General features: G+C 39.9%; 1 non-coding gene across 1 annotated transcript; it reads left to right on the top strand.

The window, feature by feature from the left end:
• The first annotated feature begins 1,132 nt into the window (after positions 1-1,132).
• LOC136881346 (5S ribosomal RNA) lies at positions 1,133-1,251 on the top strand. The gene has a single exon (XR_010861027.2). It is a non-coding gene; the product is annotated as a 5S ribosomal RNA (ribosomal RNA).
• Positions 1,252-6,364: the final 5,113 nt, after the last annotated feature.

Here is a 6,364-nt window from a genome sequence, read left to right as displayed (position 1 = left end):
TCGTCAGGATCTTAAAAAATGTGGCATTTAGAGGAGAGAGATATTAGAAACAGAACAGTATTCATAAGGAGAATTGCGGAGGTGACGGATGTGTTTGTAGAGAATCCCAGAAGAACAAGAAGGGTGTTCTCGGATGAGGAACGAGAAAAAGTGAACCAGAGAATGAAGGAGTATTGGCGTAAAAAATAATAATAGTCAAGAAAATTATGTAATCGTAACCCATGCGAAGTCCAAACGATCCTAAATAAATAGATAGATAATAAATAAATAAAGAGGCGCGAATTTCTTGCATTTTTCAGATGATTATGTTTGGATTCAATCACGTAACTTGGAGCACAGAAGGTGAGCTATTAACCATCTATCCACATGTGTTACTCAGTATATCATATCCAAAGAGGAATAAGTCCATTCAGGAGTGAATTTCGGTCACATTTTTGTTTAATTTCTCTTAACAGGCATTATTTTAGATAGGGCTCCTTCAACAAATACACTAATTGCACGAGATTTTAGTCTTCGCAGCGGTGGTGTGGGAGGTAGAAAACTGAAGGGAATACATATATATAGCTTGTTCGTTCCTTTTTTTAAATGCTAACAATGGACACAATGTGTGGTGTCGTATTGTTCAACAAGGCTGGTCCCTTACTCCACCCTATATCTCATTGTGTTCTCCCTTCACCGTGCGTAGGAAGTCTTGGGCTGCATAACCGCCGCACCGTCTAATTGTCTTGTATATTGGTGTGTAGGTTCCCTCCTAACTTGCTACTCTATTTCTTGAACAAAGGATGCTAAGCTGCGCTCATTAAATGAGCTTTTCAGCAGTGGTGAAATTCCGTTCCGTTAACTTACAGGAAGTTAGATATAGAGAACCGTATCGCGTAATATCGATTGGTTTTAGAGAGTCACGAATATCACCGACAAATATACCAGATGACACTCTTCTTAGCTACATGTCTTTTAACGAGAGTTTAAACCTGGTGTAAACAAATAGGCGGAGCACGTTGCCTTTGCACGTTGACTTGGACGTAGTTGATTTGAGAAACAACCGTCGCACTCACTCAACTGTATGCGAGTTCGAAGGAAAGTAGTACGAGGCATTAATTTTATTTTATTTTAGTTTATTACATTTAGAGAGGCCCACGGCCATACCATGTTGAACACACCGGTTCTCGTTCGATCACCGCAGTTAAGCAACATTGGACGTGGTCAGTAATAGGATGGATGACCGCTTGGGAACACCACGTACCGTTGGCTCAATTCCCTTTAGTCCGCCTCTGTGGTGTAGTGGTTAGTGCGATTAGCTGCCACCCCCGGAGGCCAGGGTTCGATTCCCGGCTCTGCCACGAAAATTTGAAAAGTGGTATGAGTGGTGGAACGGGGTCCGCTTAGCCTCGGGAGGTCAACTGAGTAGAGGTGGGTTCGATTCCCACCTCAGCCATCCTGGAAGTGGTTTTCCGTGGTTTCCCACTTCTCCAGGCAAATGCCGGGACGGTACCTAACTTAAGGCCACGGCCATTTCCTTCCCTCTTCCTTGTGTATCCCTTCCAATCTTCCCATCATCCCCCACCAAGACCCCTGTTCAGCATAGCAGGTGAGGGCGCTTGGGCGATGTACTGATCATCCTCCCCAGTTGTATGCCCCGACTCAATGTCTCACGTTCCAGGACACTGCCCTTGAGGCGGTAGACGTGGAATCCCTCGCTGAGTCCGAGGGAAAAGCCAACCCTGGAAGGAAAGCAGATTAAGAAAGAAAGAGAGACATTTAGAGAATTTGGAAGAGTACGTAATCAAATTCAAATATTCATATATATATAAAACTAGCATGATACCCGTGCTTCGCTACGGTATTATACTGAAATTTATATTTTAATGCTTATTGTTTTATATATAATCCGCCGAAATTCGCGATCTGACTCTTTTTTTGAAAGAATCAGCCAAAATTCTCGATCTGACTCGTTTTCTAATAGATTACTGGAAGTTTCCTCCCACTTTTCAATCATTCCTTCCAGCAATCGATTTCGTACTTACCGGGCTAGTTCCAGGTATACCACGCGGTCACTTGGGTCCCTAAATCTTTGCCATCTTTTCCTAAAAGCATTTTTAATATGGATCAAATCCTTCAGATCAGGCGTGGTGTCGTCTTGGGTGTCTTGGCGGTACTGAACCCGCGACCGGACTGCATTCTTAGTCATTAGGGCCTGCCCGTCCAGGACCCGTTTCCAGCGCGGTCCGCACATTTGACGACGGTCCAGAACATTATTATTATTATTATTATTATTATTATTATTATTATTATTATTATATATGTTCTGGACCCCACAGCAATATGCAAGACCGCTACTTGGCGGTAAAATACATCTGCTGCCATTGTCATTGCTAACAATGTGACCAGCACCATTGTTGCGCGTAGGCAAGTGTGCGGAATTTCTGGCGATACGAATGACATACCTCCGTGTATTATTGACCTTATTATAGAGGTGAACAATTTGACGGCCAATCTCATTCCTATCGTTTATTTCAAATGTGTTTAAATTTTTATTTATATGCCAGGAGAATCTACTCTAATCTAAGAACGTTCTCCGAAGGAAAATATGGCTGTTGAAAAAGAACCCAGGAAAGATTAAAAATGATCGGTTTATGATCAGAATAAGTACATCGCAAGTCTACAGCCTGTTTCCTATCATTCGACAGGATCAAGGATGGAATGAATAAAGCCCCATCTAGCGGCGACAATAGAAATTGTGCCGGCTGCCGAAGCTCCCCTCTGGGGCAATGATCGATGAGTGACAAATAAAATGAAATATTGGACAGTGTTGCTGGAATGAATGATGACAGGGAAAGCCGGAGTATCCGGAGAAAACCTGTCCCGCCTCCATTTTGTCCAGCACGAATGTCACATGGAGTGACCGGGATTTGAAACACGGAACCCAGCTGTGAGAGGCCGGCGCGCTGCCGACTGAGCAACGGAGGCTCCTTATAAGTACATTACGAACAGTAAAATCAATTGGTCTCACCTCCTTTTACACCCCACCGCCGTAAAGTTTATTTACCCCCACCCTCCAAAAAATTAAAAGGAGGCGTGTTTCTTTATGTTTAAAGGAGATTCCAAATACCAATGTTCACGTTTATTACCTTCAGTTCTGAGATATAAGTATCCCCTTAAAAATAATTCTCGTTTTTAACTTCCTTGCACACTCCCCTTCCCCCCCCCTCCCTCACAAAGTGATATTAAAGCAAAAAATACTTGTTCCTTTAATAGTAAAGGATCTTCTAAATACCAATTATCACCACTCTAACCTCTTCAGTTTTTGATTTATGTGTCCTCATGAAAGGAATTCAACTCCTTTTCACTCCCGCCCCCCCCCCCAGGATTGTTTCCCCCCCCCCCCTAAACGCGCTTTTCTTTGTTTTTAAAGGAGATCAAAATACCAATTTTCACGTCTGTAACAACTTTAGTTTTTATTAGATGTATGTATTCTCATACAATTAAGTCAATTAATTTTTTCTATCCTTTAACACTCCAAATCCCCTTCATTGGATTTTCCGAGAATACGTGTTTGTTTACTTTTAAAGCAGATTCCAAAAATAAAATTTCACGTGTGTAACATTTTCATTTTTGAGATATCAGTAGCCTAATTAAAAGAATTCAACACCATTTTCAGTCACTTTTACCCCCCCCCCCCACCCCCCACTACCCAAGTTGTATTTCCGAAAACTAAAAATACACTTTTCTTTATTTTTAATAGGAAAAAATGACCATTTTTCACTTCTGTACATGTTATGTTTTTTGAGATATACTGTAGAAATTCTCATTTTAAAATTTCACCCCATTTTAGTTCCCCTTAAGTGGAGTTTCCAAAGACAAAGCACCTATGTTTCTTTACACTTACAGGAGATTCCAAATACCCACTATTTACGTCTGTAACATTTTACACTTCTCAGATATTCTGTAGATATAGTCTTTCAAAAAATTCACCTCAATTTGCCACTCCTGTTTAACCGCCATTAATTGAATTTTCCAAAAGCAAAAATATACGTGTTTCTATATTTTTAAAGGAGATCCCATTTACAAATTTTCAGTTCTGTAATATCTTCAGTTTCTGGGATATATGTATCCTCATTAAAGGCATTCAACCCATTATTCACCCTTTTACACCCCTCCTATTGGGATTTAGAGAAAACAAAGAAATACGTGTTCCTTTATTTTTAAGAGACATTCTAAACACCAATTTTTACATCTGTAAACGTTTAAAGTTTTAAGATGTAGACACACTCATTTTAAAAATTCACCCCCCCTTTTCACCCCCCATTATTTGGATTTTCCAAAAACGAAAAAATACCTGTATCTTTATTTTTAAAGTAGATCCCAAATACCAATTTTCAGGTCTGTAATATCTTCAGGTTCTGAAATATAAGTAGCCTCATTAAAGGCATTCAACCTATTTTTCACCATTTTTCACCCTTCCTATTAGGATTTTCCGAAAACAAAAAAGTAAGTGTTTCTTTATTTTTAAAGGAGATTTCTAAATACCAAATTTTACATCTATAAACTTTAAAAATTTTGAGATATAGATGCACTCATTTTAAAAATTCACCCCCCTTTTCACCCTCGCATTAATTGGATTTTCCAAAAACAAAAAAATATGTGTTTCTTTATTTTTGAAAGCGATAAAAAGTACCAATTTTGAGGTCTGTAATATCTTCAGTTTCTGATATATAAGTAGCGTATCCGGATTAAAGGCATTCAACCCCTTTTTCACCCTTTTTCACCCGTCCTATTGGGATTGCCTGAAAACAAAAAAATACGTGTTTCCTTATTTTTAAAGAAGATTCTAAATACCAATTTTAACATCTGTAAACTTTTATAGTTTTGAGATATAGACACACTCATTTTAAAATTTCACCCCCCTTTTCACCCCCCTTAGCGACGGAATATCCAAAAATCCTCTCTTAGCGAGCATCTACATCTTAATATGAATATATCCCCAAAATTTCATTTCTTTATGTCCAGTAGTTTTGGCTCGGCGATGATGAATCAGTCAGTCAGTCAGTCAGTCAGTCAGGACAAGCTACTTTATATTTATAGATAGTGATTAAATAACAAGAAATGAAGGCAGAAGGCGTGGTGTAATACAAGTGAGGGAAAGTCCCAAGCTGTACAGGGTGGAGATAATGTGTTGCATCTTGCAGCAGCAGTAAATGTCAGACAGTATTCATAGTGAGAGAAATGAAGCAAGATGTAGGACCATCGCGTGTAGTGAAGCACAAAAGAGGAAAACCGCTCAGAAGTGACCAGAGGCAGTGCATTGTGAATGTGTTCAATAAACTAAGTGAACAGAATCCAGGTTTATTCGGAAGTTCAGATCTTCGCACTGTTGTCGTATGCGATACGCAGCCCTGTACGTTCGAACACGAGACGTTGATGAGGTGGAGGAGGCTTGGACATACCATGTTTACATGAAGATTAAACTCTCGTGAAAAGACATAAAGAACAAACATGGTGGGGCAGATGAGAAAATGTTCGCTGGGTGGCAACATCGCACGATTTAAATCTGATTTAGGGTAAAATGAAAGTCACGTTAGATAGTTCAATACAGTTTCATCTGACCCCAGCTTGGCAGGTTCGATCATGGCTCAGTCCGGTGGTATTTGAAGGTGCTCAAATACGTCAGCCTCGTGTCGGTAGATTTACTGACACGTAAAAGAACTCATGCGAGACTAAATTCCGGCACCTCGCCGTCTCCGAAAACAGTAAAAAGTAGTTAGTGGGATGTAAAGTAAATAAAATTAGTATTATTTTATCTACATGCTGTCGATGATAACTGCAAGAAAATAAAAAAGGCACCGAAGTGGGCAAAGTAAAAGCCGATCAACTGTTATTATCTTTACGGTTGTTTAATTCTTATCGGTACTTGTACTTGCTAAGCCGGATAGCATAGAGTTTGGCATTGCTTCTATTTGTGTCAGGCTCCTCACCTTCATCTTTTCTACCTGACCTCCCTTGGTCAACACTCTTGTTCTTTTCCGACCGCAATGGAATTAGATTTGTGAGGCCGAGGGAGTCTTTCATAATTTGCCCATTGTGGAGGCGGTCACCCCTCTTTAACTTTTCGTTTTTGGTAGGTAAATTATTGATCCACTATCTAGTAGCTATAACGCAAACTTTTCGGTTTGATTTAATAAGTTTGATAATTTTATTTGCTTTACATTTCACTAACGACTTTTTATTACGGTTTTCGGAGACGCCGAGTTGCAGGAATTTAGTCCCGCAGGAGTTCTCTTACGTAGCGTTAAACCTACCGACACGATTATGACGTATTTGAGCACCTTCAAATACCACCGGACTGAGCGAGGATCGAACCTGCCAA

The sequence above is a fragment of the Anabrus simplex genome, chromosome 9 (genome assembly GCF_040414725.1).
Source record: "Anabrus simplex isolate iqAnaSimp1 chromosome 9, ASM4041472v1, whole genome shotgun sequence".
Taxonomy (NCBI): Eukaryota; Metazoa; Arthropoda; class Insecta; order Orthoptera; family Tettigoniidae; genus Anabrus; species Anabrus simplex.
This window is presented reverse-complemented; position numbering and strand designations above follow the sequence as displayed.